Below are 16,955 nucleotides of genomic sequence, written 5' to 3' on the forward strand. Positions count from 1 at the left end.
ATAAAATAACTTGGGTTAACACTAACCAAAGAAGTGAAAGACCCATTCGATAAGAACTTTAAGTCTTTGAAGAAAGAAATTGAAAAAGATATCAGAAAATGGAAAGATCTCCCATGCTCTTAGTTAGGTAGGGTCATTCTAATAAAAATGGTGATCCTACCAAAAGCAATCTACAGATTCAATGCAATCCTCGTCAAAATCCCAAGACAATTCTTCACAGTCCTGAAAGAACAATACTCCATATGGAAAAACAAAAAACCCAGAATAACCAAAACAATCCTGTATAATAAAAGAATTTCTGGAGGCATCACCATCCCTGACATCAAGGTCTATTAGAGAATGACAGTTTGGTATTGGCATAAAAACAGACAAGTTGACCAATGGAATCAAATAGAAGACCCAGATATTAATCCATACACCTTTGAATATCTAATTTTTGACAAAGAAGATAAAATTATACAATGGAAAAAACGGAAGCATCTTCAACAAATGGTCCTGACATAACTGGATGTCAGCATGCAGAAGAATGCAAATAGATCCATATCTATCCCCATGCACAAAACTCAGGTCCAAATGAATGAAGGACATCAATATAAATCCAACCATATTCAATCTGATAGAAGAGAAAGTGGGAAGTAGCCTTCAATGCATGGACACAGGAGACCACTTCCTAAATATAATACCAGTAGCACAGACTCTAAGAGTAACAATAAATAAATGGGACCTCATGAAACTAAGAAGTTTCTGTAAAGCAAAGGACACAGTCAATAAGACAAAAAAAGGCAGCCTATTGAATGGGAAAAGATCTTCACCAACCCCACATCAGACAAAGGACTGATCTTCAAAATATAAAAAGAACTTTAAAAATTAGACATCAAAATATCAAATAATCCAATTTAAAAATGGCGTATAGATCTAAACAGAGAATTATCAACAGAAGAATCTCAAATGGCTGAAAGACACTTAAGGAAATGTTCAGCATCCTAAGTTATCAGGAAAATGCAAATGAAAGTGATTCTGAGATGCCATCTTACACCTGTCAGAATGCTAACATAAGAAACACCAATGATAGCTTATACTGGAGTGGATGTAGAGTAAGGGGAACACTCCTCCATTGCTGGTGGAAATGCAAACTGTACAACCACTTTGAAAATCAGTATGGCAATTTCTCAGAAAATTGGGAATCAACCTACCACAAGACCCAGCAATACCACTCTTGGGCATATACCCAAAGGATGCTCAATCATACTACAAGGACATTTGTTCAACTATGTTCATAGCAGCATTATTTGTTATAGCCAGAAACTGGAAACAACTTAGATGCCCCTCAACCAAAGAATGGATAAAGAAAATGTGGTGCAGTTGCACAATGGAAAACAACTCAGCAAGAAAAAAACAATGACATCTTGAAATTTGCATGCAAAAGGATGGAACTAGAAAAAAAAAAAACCTGAGTGAGGTAACCCAGCTCCAGAAAGATGAGCATGGTGTGCATTCACTCATAAGTGAATACTAGCTGTGATGCAAAGAATAAGGAGCCTATAGTCCACAAGCCCAGAGAAGCTAAGTAACAAGGAAAACCCTAAGAGAAACATACATAGATCCTTTTAGGAAGGGAAAATAGAGATGACCTCCCAACAAAATTGAGAGCATGGGGGTAGTAGAAAAGGGGGGAGGAGGTGTAGAAGGGGATGGGGAGGGGAACTTGAGGGAATGGGATAGTCAAGATGGAGAAAGGAAAGAGATAGAGAGCAAGGAAAAAGATATCTTGATTGAGGGAGCCATTATGTGACTAGCAAGAAACCTGGCACTAGAGAAATTTCCAGGAATCCACTAGGATGATCCCAGCTAAGACCCTAAGCAGTAGTGGAGAGGGTGCCCAAACTGGCCTTGCCCTGTAGTCAGATTGATGACTATATTAAATGTCATCATAGAACCTTCATCCAGCAACTGACAGAAGCAGATATAGAGATCCACAGTGGAGCACTGGGCTGAGCTCCCAAATTCCAGTGGAAGAGAGAGAGGAGCAATAATATGAGCAAAGGGATTAAGACCAAATGGTGATACCCACTAAAACAGCTTACCTGAGCAATTGGGAGCCCAGCAACTCCAACCTGACAGCAGGGGAACCAGAATAGGTCCAAACTAGGCCCTTGGGATGTGGGTGACAGTTGTATGACCAGGGCAGACTGTGGGGCCGTGGGCAGTAAGACCATGATTTATCTCTACTGCTTGTTCTGACTGTGTGGAGCCCATTCTGTTTGGAGGGATACCTTGCTCAGCCTAGATATAGTGCGAAGGGCTTTGGTCCTGCCTCAAAGCAATGTGCTAGACTTTATTGATGCCCATGGGAAGCCTTACCCTTTCTGAGGAGTGGATAGAGGGTAGGAGGGGGAAGGTGGAGGGAGCGGGAAGAGGGAAGGGAGTGGGAACTGGATTTGGTATGTAAAATGAGAAAAGATCATTTTCTTTCTAAAAATTAATTAATTTTTAAAAACACTAATGGTGATGCCATTGCCATAGCTATGCTGCTGGGAAGACACGGAGAAGGGTCCAGCAGCTGCTCTTGAAAACTGTCTGAATATGGGAAAGTAGAACATCAAATAAGAATCTGAAATTTCTGGCTTAGGTGGTGGGGTGTGCTAGGGGTACTCACTGAGAAAGACAAAATAAGGAGAATGTTCTACTGACCCCATTCCCAACCATTCAGACTGTCTCCTTGAACACAGAAGCGTAAATTACACTTTGCTCACCTTGAACCACATGGTTCATGATCAGTCGGAGGTCAGTCCCTTTGCAGCCAAGGAACCCGCTTCAGTACGGTAGGGAGAAAGGAAACCAAATTACACAGAGCACCGAGAAGTGGTTCCATTAGTTTCTGACAAGTGTTTTTTTTTTTTTAATGAAAACAATACAGACGATTTTTCACTAAGTTAGCTTTATTAAAATCTTAGAAGAACGACCTTTACTCTGATACTCCGCCTCTTCCCCATTTTCATGTAAGGATGTCCTTTCTGTACGAATTAAAGATAATAACTGGTAGTTCTTATATATTTTTAATAATCTATTCAGCAAAATTAAAAATCAGTAACCTTCTAGGAGTGCTTTCTTCTCCTTTTGGTTTAATTTAAATAGCACTGATAGGACAATAGCCAGCGGGCACCGCTAGCTAACCAGACACTGCTCGGTCACTAAGTGCCTAATGGCTTCTTCCATGTCCATAATCACCCTAGAAGCCAACACAATTCTAGTTCCCACTTCCTGGTGGGCACACTGATATCAGAGGTGTTGCCCCGGGTCAGAAAGGGCAACTTGGTAAGCTGGTTCTGGTTATCTGTTCATTCCCAAGTGCATCCACTCAGCTACCATCTTCAGGGGTGGGAACTCCAATAGGCAATGGAGACAACACAGCAATCCCGTGGACGAGGTGTCTGTCTTTCTGAAACTTGAAAAGTAACACTAAAGACTCAAACTGATCATCTGGGCTCGGAGCTCAAATAGGGAATAATGATTTTTTTCTGTGACGTCATAAGGGCTTCATATGAGAGGATCAAGCAAGTGGTGATGGATGGGTGTGTGAGTGAGTGGCTCAATGAGTAGACGGATGGGTGTTCTCTTTTGTTTTACCTTTCAGAAAGTCCCTTTTAAAAGATCCTATTTCTCTCTGAAGAGTTACCCCATCTCCTTACGAAACTGGCTTCACGCGGATCTTGAATCTGGAGCAGAGCGTCTCTCATCCATCCAAATAACAACTTGGTGGGATATCAGAAAAGCCCAGCAAGACTGCTAAGTCTCCTAATTTAGACAAATGGGGTCCTTAAATCACATACCTGAAGGACTGAAAGAGACCGTCATTTTCCCCGGTCTTTTAGTTCGTGGTAATCAAAGTCTCCTCTGTTTTGATTAGGTCTAGTCCCAAGGCTGACTAGACTGAATGGACTTGACACAGGGAGTCAGTTCGCAAACACAGCTCTCAGGCTTTGGTTCAGCAGCATGTATTACATACAGTAAGTTGAAGGAGTGGATTCTAAAACGCAGATCACAAGAGTAAATTGCATGGCATTCATATATTGTTTAGCCTCCCCCAAACAATCCCCATGCACACCAACGTGGGAAAGCTGATCTGAGCATCCATCCTCCCCAGCCTCGTGCCTCGGTGTTTCTGCCTCTCACTTCACTTTCCTGAGGGTGTGGGGCTAATGAGAATGCACTGCATTGTGAGTCCAGCTCTTCTGCAATCCTTCCATCAGGTTCTAAACACGGTAGCCCCTTACTGCAAAGCGATGTGTTGTTTGCTGTTGTTGTTCTTGTGTGACGCTCACTCGGGATGCCATTTTCAGAGGCCAGGCTGTGAGTACACAAGCCAGGCAGCCCTGGACTCTAGCTGAACTCTCTCAGGGCCCTGCAGCTTCTACTCACAGCATTCAGCTCTCTTTACTCGGGTGGCTAGCGCATCAACTTCATGAATCACAGACCATGCTCTTGGGGAATTAGCAGGGTGTTATCATCCATGGATGACAGCAGGTTTGAACTGGCAGTTTTAGGCTCTGCCAAGATTTTTCTTCATCTCTATGATGCTAACATCTGGTCCAAGTTTGGCAGATGGGGGATTAATGTTGAGCTCACAGCTGTTTTTAACAAAATTGCTTAAAGAGGAAGTCCAGGACTGAAGATGTAGCTCAGTGGTAGAGCACTTGCCTTGCATATATGTGTGGAAAAGGCTCTGAATTCGATTCCCAGAGCCACAAAATTGGAAAGAGGGAAAAGGAAAGAGACTAAAAAAGAAAAGAGAGAGGTCTTGTGGAGAAATAGGATCCCATTATATAATAATCTTTATTCCTGCCTAATCAGATTTGCTTGAATCCAGCCAGTTATTTGGGTTACAGATTAGAGTCAAGGGTCTGTATGTAGACTCCCTACATCAAGGTCTCCTTTTCCTACTATGGTTTGGCTATGAAGTGTCCCACAGAAACTAGTGACTCGAAGACTTGGTTCCAATAGAGAAGCATTCAGAGCTGGGGCTTTCTGATCATTGCTGAGTCCTGAGGGCACTGACTTCCCAAATGAATCAACCACTTGACAGATTTGTAAGGTGGTAGAAACAGGAGGCGGAGCCTCCTTGAAGCAAATAGCTTACTAGGGATGTGCTGTGGAAAAATAAACATTGTCCCTGGTCCCTTCACGGTTCATTCCTTTCTGTGCCACCCCACATTTCCTGCCTTGATGCTCAACATCACCACAGACCCACAGCAATGGAGCCAGCTGACCATGGACTGAAACCTTGGAACTCTCAAGCCAAAATAAATCTTGCTTCTCTGCATCTGTTTATCTCAGGCTTTTGCCACAGCAACGAATGTTTGGCTGATGGGCACACCTCCTTAATTCTCTTTTGGCTTTATTTGCAACTGAGGGGTTCACATATACTTACCCCTATCTGAGCCATTGGGGTTGTATGCCTCCCCATCAAAAGGTAGATTCAGCACTTAAAGATTTTTATCAGTAAAAGGCAGAGAAGGATGGGTAGTGTTGTCATAGTGTTGTCATGGAGAGACTACAGTGTCCTCTGGGATGAAACCTCAGTGTCCACATTTGTAAAGGACGGCCAGAACTGCCTGCTGCAGAGTGCTTGGCTTGTGACAGGGAACAGATGGTATTCCGATATTGTGTTTTCCATTGTTGTTGAAGTTTCGGCCGCGTTATCACACAGCCAAAGAAATAAAACAGAAACAAAAAGGCAAGTTCTTGAACCACTCTGGCTCTAGAGGACAGACTTGCCCAAGGACCTGGAAAAAAAATTGTTAGGGAGGAAACTTCTGTTCACAGAGAGACAGAAAGCTGTGGTTGAAGCTTTGAAAGAGGAACTTCTAATGAATTGGGGTAGTTTTTTTTTTATAAAAACACAAGATTTTAACTTGTTTTTGGAATAGAAACAGTAGGAAAGAGACATAAAAGGAAAAACACAGATGAGGTAGCACCTAATGGGCTCCTGTAAACAGCCTCAGCCCTGCATGTGGGAGAGCAAAGGCAGAGCCAATTTGAGAGGCAGCTTTTAGGTTCAGAATCCTGGCAGGAAGGACACGAAAGAAGCTGGGGTGCCAGAGGGATATGGAAACGCCATGCAGAGAGGAAACTGAGAGAGACCCATTGCAATGGGACAGCAATAGCCAGGAGAGGCCGTTATGCTCACATCTGAGGAAGGAAGGTTGCCCAGAGCCTGAGAAATAAATTCAAAAACTAAGAGAGGAAACGTTGCAGGGAAACCATGGGCTAGAAAAGATTGACTTTCAGGAAACCCGGGGGTGTTTATATACAGGAAAGCTGCATCCAGCAGGAGAATATTTTTTGAAATCTGAAGTCCAGGGCTTTGTGCAGGGCCCCTACGTACCTTGGTCTTGGCACTGGCATTCTGTGCCCATAGTGCAGAGAGATAAAAAGGCATTTAAAACGCAAAAGTGCACAATGCAGAGAGCAGGAGCCAAAGGAAAGCCATGAAACTGGAAACAGCCACATTGCTGAAGTTCACTCAGCTCATACTAACCTACTGGATATTAGCAGACACCCCCTGTGTCTGGTCTCTTCATCTGCAGGATTGCAATTCAGTAGAGACAGCAAGGTGCTGAAACTTTTCTGTGGAATTTGAGAAGCATGCTGTTATGCTTAACCGTGTGCATGTGTGTGTATACGTGTGTGCATGCGTGTGCATATGTGTGGTACACACACATATGTGCATGAGTACACTTGGCTATGCAAGCACACATTGAGACCAGAGCTTGACTTCAGGCATTTTCCATATCTTTTGTCACCTTATTTTTATTTTATTTTGAGACAGATCTCTCCATGAACCTCTGTTTGGGCTAAGCTCGCTAGTCAGTGAGGTCCCAAGAATCCCATTTCCCTCCTCCATCTCTGGGGTTACAGACAGGGCCTACCTATGCAACCTGGATCTCTGCACTCAAGTCTTCCCATCTGCATTACAAGCACTTTACTCACTGAACCATTTCCTGTTTTCAGAGGTTTCTGTCCTGTCCAGTTCCCGCAATTGTTAAGTCCCAAAGAAATCACACAGAGGTCTACATTAGTTATAAACTGATTGGCCCATTAGCTCAGGCTTCATATTAACTCTTATAACTTATATTAGCCAATTATTCTTGTTTATGTTAGCCACATGGCTCGGTACCTTATTCAGCGAGGTAGTCACATCTTGTTTCTTCTGTGACTGGGTCACAACTGCAGACTAGGACTTCCTTCTTCCTAGAATTCTCCTGTTCTCCTTGACCCACCTCTACTTTCTGTCTTATTGTCTTGTCTGTACTTCCCACATGACTACTGGCCAATAAGTGTTTTATTAAAATACAATAGACAGGGTACAAACCATTGTCCCACAGCAATCTCCCGAGCCCCATAGTCAATCTTGGGATTGGTGATATGTATTTGGATTTAAGTGTAGCACAAAGTTTCTGTCCCACCCAGTCCCACTGCCATTCAGTTCCAAAGAAACACACAGAGGCTTATACTAATTATAAGCTGTTTGACCTACAGTTCAGGCTTATTACTAACTAGCTCTCACAACTTAAATTAACCCATAATTCTTATCTATGGTTAGCCACGTGGCTTGCTACCTTTTCTCAGTAAGCCATTCTCATCTTGCTTCCTCTGTGTCTGACTTGCGACTGACTCTCTGCCTTTCCTCGTCCCAGAATTCCCCTAGTCTGATTGTCCCACCTATCCTTCTACCCTGGCTACTGGCCGATTAGCATTTTCTATAGACCGGTATGAGTGACAAATCTTTACAGTGCACAAGAGCGTTATCCCACAGCATTTAAGTCTCAAGAACTGTGGATATCTCTGACCAATCAAACTAAATGTGAAGCAAAAAAAAAAGCCACCCCTTTCTTCTTACTCAGTCATCACCATGCGCTTGCTGAGAGTTTCTAGCCTGTGGCAGGCACAGAAATGGGAAGACTGCGGAAGCTATGTGGAAATCTCCAGGGAAAATGCTATCATCTAAGGGAGTTTGCTATAGTCTTGGTACCACCACTCTGACTCCACCCCAGCCACACTGACCTTCCTAACCACCTTTTCAGTATCTCTTCCGATATTGGTTGATTGATTATTTTCCCTTTGGTACTAGTGCAAATGCAGGCCTTACTGTACTAGGCAAGAGCCCTACCCCAGCCCCTGTCATTCTCTTTAAACTCGCATGTGGGGTATAGCTCAGTGGTAGAGCATTTGACTGCATAAACTTGCATGTACCCACAAGGCCCCTCATCTCCCTCTCTCAGCCTGCACTTTTCACACATACCCCATCTATTACACCTCTAGCTCACTGTCAGTCCCCCTGTAAGGATGAAGTTCTCATGGGAATAGAGAGCTGAGGTTGCTTCATTCACTGCTATGTTCCAGGTACTGAACCAGTGTCGGACTCCTGGCAGCAGCACTCAGTGGTCATTGCTAGAGAGAATAAATTAACTCAAGCTTAAGAGCAAGAAACTTGGGGCAACAATGGCACAGAGCGATTAAGGGAGCAGCCTAAAACTCTAAGCCCAGACAATCTGGCCAACACAAAAGATTAATCATAATGCAGCTAAAGGTGATTTCTATTAAAACTTCCTTTCCCTCCATAACTACTTTCCATAGACACCTGCTTTCTCATCTTCTCACATGGATAGGAATCTGTGCCTTACAGAAAATGCAAGAGAGAATAGATGAAGAGAGGCAAGGAGCAGGCAGGCAGGGAGATCAATCCTGGGCTCTTTTAAAATTGCATTGATTTGCACAAAAAGTCCCAGGACTCCCTTGAAGCAAGCTGGAGACTGAATAAGGTGCAATCAGAAGCAGAACAGTCCAGTTCCATTTTAAAAGTGAGTTCCTTTTGCTCGCATCCACATCCCGTGATGGTTCAGTACTGCTGGGATGGGCCAGGCATTTTTCAAACCTTCACAGACAGGCCTTCAGCCCGCTTCTCGTTCAGAAGCCCCAGAGAACAGGTGCCCCTCACTCTACTCTGCGGTTGTAGAGTGACTTCCTGAGACAAGCCCCAGGAGGGCCTGCAGGTCCATCTCGCTTGTGTGTAATTAATCACCTGCCAAGATCTGAGAGGCATGTGCAGAGGCGAGACTACTCTGAAACCCCGTATGTCTCCTCTGCAAAGCTGGAGCATTTTTGACTGACCATACCTCTGGCTAAGCCCATTATGCTCATGGGAGAAAGAATATGAGCAGACATCTCCAGTCTTCTCCATCTCTGGGCCTCATTTCAGGAAATGTAGGCCACTACGTGCACATGCAATAACATGCAATTGGATCATGACCCGGGAAAGGAGTATACTTTTCCTGGTTAGTGTGCTCTGTCACACCCAACATTCCCCCTTCACCTTCCTTTTCTGTTCAGCCTACATGGCCATCAGCTGCAGCTTCTAGAAGGAGGGAATTTCATCTTTCTCCTCAACTTTTTATGCACCTGTTTTCTGCACCCCTCCTTTACCCCTGACCCATGCCTTTGCTGGTGTTCTCATTCCTATGAGGAGAGCAGCAATCCCATACAACTAGGCATCACTGATTCCTGGCAAACCTAATAAAAGACAGACAACCATCCAGGGCTATGCTTTCTCCAGCCTGAGGCTGACAATCTCAGTGGTTCCTCACTCACGGTACCCAGAACTCTGAGCATTGGTGTCTACACACCTGAGCTTAGAATTGAAACTCTCCACACTCCTCCACAAATCCTCATTGCTGACTTCCTCCCCTGCGCCCACATCCCAGTGGTTAGAACTGAGACCCCTCAAGCAGAGATAACCATGTTGTGCTGCTATAACATAATACAACAGACTGAGTCATTTATAAAGGCAAGAAAGGGATTTTTTTCATAGTTTTGGAGGCAGCGATGTTCAAGATTGAGGTGGCAATACCTGATGAGAGCCTTCCTGTTGTATCAATCTACAGAGGACAAGTAGAACACATGAACAAGAGATGGATTCATATCCTCCAAGCCCAATGGTGTTTGTCCTTTTATGAGGGCAGAAACCCCCCAGGGCTTAGCCACCTCTCCATTAATATCGCCTCCTGGTACTTGTGTGGAGGATCTGGTTTCCAATGCATTTTTTTGGAAGACAGCACACCCACTTCACTTCACAGAGACAGAGCAATGTCCCCTAGGAAACTGCAAAGCCTTTCTGTGAGATCCTTTCAACCCCTACCCGTGGTCCTCCTCATCCCAGGAACTGGAAACATGCAACTACGCAGATGGACAATTCTCCAAGAGACGTTCCTGCTGGGTGCAGTTTTGCAAAAGGAAGCTGACACCCTGTCTTCAAACATTTTTAATTGCCCTGTCAAGCTGACAATTATAGAACTAATTATTGAGGAGACAATACCAGATACACTGACTGAATCAAGCATCAACTGAGTTTTTATGTAATTATGCAATTTAATGAATTGAAGGCTACAGCAATGGACTATTGCTGGTTAATTAGGGACTCCCTTTATGCTAATAATGCCATTTATTTTCGACTCAGGGTATTTATTTTCAGCAACTAAAGCATTGGACATATCTTTCTCTGATGCTGGCATGTTGAGTATTTTTCCAAGGGCTTTGTCTAACAATTATGTTATTTATAGACAGCCATCTTCTTCCATTCTCTGGCTGAAGAACTCCAGCTTCTATTTTTTTACACGTATCTCATTTCAACCCTTGTGTCTAATTATCCTGCTACTGGGTGAAGCGCTCATGTTTTTCTTTCTGAGTTAAGGAGAAAAGAAAAAAGTAAGGGATTGTGGCAGAGGGTGATTGGTCTGCATTCTACCAAGGTCAACCCCCAAAGGATGGTATCTATCATCCCTTTGAACTTTGGGCATTTCTATATGTGGTACTGGGGAAGGAACCAGGCCACATCTCCAGCACTGTGGTCTGGTCTTCAGCCTCGCAACCTCCTTGATTTCTTGTCTAACGTATTGTGTTCTCGAACCTTAGAGAAACAGTTTTCGGTCAGGGGCATGTTGGGTCCTGGAGGCGGGAGGGTGGGGCTTCCATGTGGAGACGTTATGGGCTGTCACACAGAGGACATTGCTGGTCACATCTGGTGAGCGGAAGCCTGGACGTTGTTAAAGATATAGCAACACCTGGGACGCCCAGCACAGGCTCGGCTTGCCCGGTGACTTGTCAGTTGTCTTGTCAAAGTGTCTGAGGCTGAGAAAGTCTGGCACTGAGTATCAATAACCATGAAGTATGTCGATTTTCACCAGCCCAGCTTTAAGGAGGAAAACAAATACTTCACAGCATCTAAAACATGATAGAGCTGTCAAAAGTGTGTGAAGCCGGCAACATAAATTGTGAAACATGAATCACAGGGATGTTTGTTCTTCAGCCCTTAAACATTTGGAGAGTTTTTTTTTTATTTTATGAAAATAGAAAAAAAAATGATGACGGCTGTCCCATGGGAGAAGCGAGGGTCTCTGGTGCCCAAACCCGGTTGCTCCAGGTATGTCTGAAGCAAAGCCACTTATTGGTGGAGGACACAGAACAATATGGTCAGGGTCCAGTTATGCTAAATTCATAGAGCTCCCCCTTTTAAGGTTCTATGCTTCAAGCTCTCCAAGAGGATATGCTATGGTTTTGTGGGTCCAGTATTGCTTTTCTTTTGCGTTTTCTGTTTATTTGTTTGGATAGGACTGGATGTGAGGTTTACAGAGCCAGGAGATCCATGTCTGACTGATCTTTGAGACTCTTCTCTGGTGCCGTTGAGCAGTCATGTGGGTCTGAGGGACCAAGGAGGTAACCCTTGACTGTTAATGAACATTTGCGTGAACCAAACTCTGATTGTTGACCGGGAACTTGAGATGGTGACACCCTGAAGCAGATGGATCTGTCTTTGCTATCCCAAGGAAAAAGCTACCCCAAGATGGATCATCACCACAGGGAGAGGAGATGAAAAGGAGGGTGGTGGCAGAGGAGGAGGAGGAGGAAAAAGAGGAGGCGGAGAAGCAGGAGGAAGTGCAGCAACCCTACCAAGCCTGCATCATTGCTCCTAAGGACTCTGCCAAGGACCCCTCCTCTCCACTCTTCTTCTTCCGAAGACTGTGCCCCCCCTTTCTTCAGTTACCATGATCAAGCAGAGGATCATCACCTCACAGCCTCAGCCCGCTAGACATCTCCAATTATACCCCCCAGCAACTCCACAAAGCACACAGCTGTGTCCCCTGCCCCCAGCCCTCCTCTGCACCATCCTCGGTATATTACTCCTGCCACGTCTTTGCCTTTCCCCCTCCCATCTACACCCTCCACTCTTTCCTCATCCCTCCACACACCTGGATCCTCTACCATGCTTAGACGCTTGCTCAAATGCTTTATCCATTCCCTTTTCCTCAGATCCTACCCCAAAGATCTGAGGGGCCTCTTCCTTCATGTGAACTATTCCTTTCCACAGAAATAGTTCACTTTGGTCTTAACTATAGTGACTCTACTTCTTATGTGTCGCCCTTTACCAGTTATCCTTAACGCTCATGGCATGTCCTTAAAGCAAGACATTATTAACTCATTTCTACAAATGAGGGAACTAAGCTTAGACAGCTTGGGTCTATGGCTCAAAGGAGAGTAGGCAAACATCAGCCTCATTCAGATGGCAATCTGTTTTGTCAGGCTGACCATGAAGCCCTAGTAGTGAGGTAGGTCTGCCACACTGTCTGCCCTGTCTCCCACACCAGAAAAGCAGGTCCTTGAAGATCGGGTGTATATCTTTATCTCAGTGTCCCCACTACCCAGAAATGCTAGTGGGCATCAAGGAATATTTGGCTGGCTTAATTAGCAGAAGGATAAATGGAATCCCACTCCTCTTTCGGAGCACTACAAACTTTCTGTAAAGGACGGGGCTGAGTCTCCGTCAACACTCAGATGTTATTATGCTGTAACTCTAATGAGCTCTGTCCAGCTCATAAACTCCAAAAACTAAGTGGCTCATCTGTTTCTGTCCTTGCTCCAGTCGCTTTCCATCTAGAAAGAGCTTGATCATGCACCGTTTGCATTGTCCAAGGAGAGACAACGCCAAGGGAGCCAAGCTTGAGGAAATCACTTTCTCTGCCTTCAATCCTTCCCACGTCAGAAGGCTCAGTCAAAGAAATAAATGATACATGGGGTTGCAGAGAACCCAGCCTTCCTGATACCAGCTCCTGCTTAAAGACCCTGCGTGTGTGTGTGTGTGTGTGTGTGTGTGTGTGTGTGCGTGTGTGTGTGTGTGTACGTGTGTGTGCATGCGTATGTGTGCTTTATGATGAAGGCAGGAGAAAAGCAAGCATACTCACTGTCTCCTTCAACACTAGACTCCATGTTGGTCTAATTAGCTGGGCGGAGAGCAGAGGGAGATTCCTGCAGGGCTGGCTCCCTCTTGGAACTCCACAGTAACAAACCATCTGCAGTGGCAGCTGAAGGATGTTTAATAACCTAAGTGGATTCAACTGCAAGGCACCTTGGGGCACAGTGGTGCTGGCCAGTGGGAAGTGGAAAGCGTCAGGGACTCTGGGTACCCGTTTACATGACAGACACAACTCAGGGGAGGAAGGAGTTCTTGAGCTCACACTTCCAGGGGTTTCAGGATGGCAGGGGAGGCCTGGCAGGAGAAGTGTATGGCTGCAGCTGTTCACATAGCAGCAGACCCGGAAGCAGAGGGGGGGGGGGGAACTAGGGGCCCCATTCTCCTGTGGAAACCTTCCTTCGGTGCCATGGTCAAAAGCCCTGAGGGACTGACTCGTGTGTCAGTCAGGACTGAACATCCCACAGCCTGCCAACATAGCGCCATCTGCTGGAGAACACCCGTTTAAACCAGAGCCGGAGAGAGGCACTTCAGATTCAACCTATAACAGATAAATTCAGAGCTTCTCCTCCAGCACGAAGACAGTGACGGTCAGTGTGCATAGCCCAAGGTCTCCTATCACCTTCAGCGCTGCCCTCAGTGGCACAGCTTCACGACACCCTCAGCGATGAGTGCAGGCAGCAGAGGCCCAGGTGACAGGTGGCAATTAAAGTTTGGTGTGTGGGAAGATAATTTCTAGTCATTTATAGCAAGCCTTGAGCAAATAAATGACTGAAAAGATAAGAAACAAAGTCTTCCATCCTCGAGAGAAGGAAGCTAGGGGAACCCAGAGGGAATTTTAGAACCAAAGGCATGTAGGTAGAGGAGCACACTAGCAACGCAGGTCCAATGAATGGGTGAAAATGCACGGGGGGGTGGGGGGGGATTGAGATGGATACAGCTCCACAGTGCCAAGGAAAATGACAAGATTTAAGGTCCGGTACCTATCGTGGACCCAATGCAGCCTGAGTCAGGTGGCCCAGGGGACTCTGGAGATCCCAAGAGCACAGGTCCCAGCTAAAGGAGCAGTTCCTAGCCAACCTCAGCCCACTGCTGCCACACTGCCAGGTCTTCCACTATTTCAAGAGAAGCCAGAAACCCAGAGCATGCGTGTACTCCCACACATCTGAAATGTTGGCACTCCTTCCACGTATTTTAAGATACTTCACAGACAAAATAAAACTGTCAGGGGGCTAAATATGAACTCGCCATCTCCTTGCTGAGACTGCTGCAGCCCAGGGTTTCTCTGGCAGGACAGCATGATGGCTCCATAGTGACAGTGTGACCACACTCATTTCAAACATGGTCTCTTCTGGCTATGAAGAGTTGAAAATATAAGGAACTGGGTAGGATCTTAGATATAGTTACAGACACATACATAGAAAGATTACAAGTAGGTGATAGATATATGATGATAGATGAAAGATAGATAGTAGATGGATGATAGATAGATAGATAGATAGATAGATAGATAGATAGATAGATAGATGATAGATAGGTAGATAGATGATAGATAGATAGATAGATAGATAGATAGATAGATAGATGATAGATAGGTAGATAGATGATAGATAGATAGATAGATAGATAGATAGATAGATAGATAGATAGATAGATGATAGATAGATAGATAGATAGATGATAGATAGATAGATAGATAGATAGATAGATAGATAGATAGATAAACACATAATAGAAAACTAGATGATAGATTGATGGATGGTAGATGATACACAAATTAATAGATAGATATAGATAAATATATAATAGACATTTAGATTGATTGATAAAAGGTGATAGTATCAGAGGATTCCAATGTCTCTGCTCATCTCTTCACTCACCCCCGCACCTATCACATTCTGATGCACCTATCAGTTTCCATAGAGCATCCTGTAAACAATGGCCATGAGGAGAAGGCAGGTAGCTGCTCTCACTCCCGGCCTATGTGTTGAGGTCACTAAGATGCTCTCCACACCCTCCCAGATTTCGTTGGCAGGGCTGGTCTCTACTTGTCACCTCCTGCTTAGTGGTACATCCTTCACTAGCTTTTCTCCTTCTCTAATCTCATACTCCAGGTCCCCATCAACTTCCCCAGTAAATGATATGACTCCTGCCCTGCACCATGATCCCCCCTAGGAAAAACAAACCAAGGCAGTAGATTTCCCAGCACAAGAACTAAATTCCTGAGGCCATGGTGGCATATGGAATGTAGAGGGTGCTCTGGAAACAAGAACTGGGTACCACAGGCTTCTGGGGATCCTGAAAACAAGCCCTGGGCTTTACAAATCTTCCAGAGTTGGTTCTTTATCTATCTGTCTATCTATCTATCTATCTATCTATCTATCTATCTATCTATCTAATTTATCTATCTATCTATTTTCTGTATGTGTCTCTGTCTCTATTTTTCTCCATCTCTCTGTGTGTCTCTTCCTGTATCTCTCTGTATCTTTGTCTCTGATTTCTCTCTCTCTGTCTCTCTTTCTCCCTCCCTTCCCCTTCAACTTCCTTCTGAGTCATTACCCTGTAACATTATCTTCCAGTATTTCTTCTCCTGGTCTCTATGTCAAGGAATTAAAGATCTGTAAATGAAGCTCTAGTTACATACAGAAAGACCCTTCTCCAAAGACCTGAAGCAGTTCCCTTTGTTTAGACCCTAATTGTGCAAACAGCCCCTCTCCCCCTTCAGTGTGGTGAAACTTACAGAGCCTGCTCTCAGTGAGGTTCATCTCCCGTGTGTCACCTTTGTCACTTGCCTCTTACCTTAACTGAACTGATCCAAAAGAGTTAAAAAGAAAAGTCCTGAAAAAGTAGAAATTCTGCCGTGAAACCTGCTCTCTTCTAAATGTGTGAAAACAGCCATAGTTGCATATATTGTCTGTCATCTCTTACCTCTCTCCACTTGATCCGTCCTCTGAGTCATTGGTGTGTTACACTATTTTCTAATATTTCTTCCTGTGTTCTCTGTGTCAAGGAGGTAGCAATATGCAAATGTGACATGGCAACATCCAACCTCATCCACCATGTACCCATTCCAGATCAAAGCCTGGCACATGGACCTGCTGCCCAAACAATGCCTAGGATTGTTGAATTGCCACACCATTTACCTCACACATAGCAGAGGAAAAGCTTCAGGATGAACTTCTTTCTATGGACTGAGAACAGTCAACACCGGATGGAAGGGATTCTCCAAGCAGGCACAGGGAGATGTATTAATGATAACCTTTCTAGGGGCCAGATGAGAAGGCAAAGTTCTCCATTTCCAAATACACAAGATAGCATTCCCCGGAATCTGGAGAGCTTCTTCACCCCTCCTCTGTTGAGCCTCTTCCTCGGAAGACCCATCAAATCTTTCAAAGCACAGTAGATCTGCTCATCTGATATTCCTTGTGCAAGAAAGTGAGTTTCCAGTAGCAGTGTCCAAGCCAGACACAAGTTGATCTTTGTTCAGAACACTCGTCCCCTGTGCTCGGGAGTGTCAGAGTTGTTGTCACCGAAAAGAGCAACTAGAGACTGTGACGTCTGCCTGCTGTGGGAGCAACAGAGGCTGAGAGGAGCCTGATGGTCCTCCAGGAGTCACTCAAGAGAATGTGCACCAATGGTCAGCCTCATAGTTGAT

The sequence above is a fragment of the Arvicola amphibius genome, chromosome 1, assembly GCF_903992535.2.
Source record: "Arvicola amphibius chromosome 1, mArvAmp1.2, whole genome shotgun sequence".
In the NCBI taxonomy this organism is placed as follows: Eukaryota; Metazoa; Chordata; class Mammalia; order Rodentia; family Cricetidae; genus Arvicola; species Arvicola amphibius.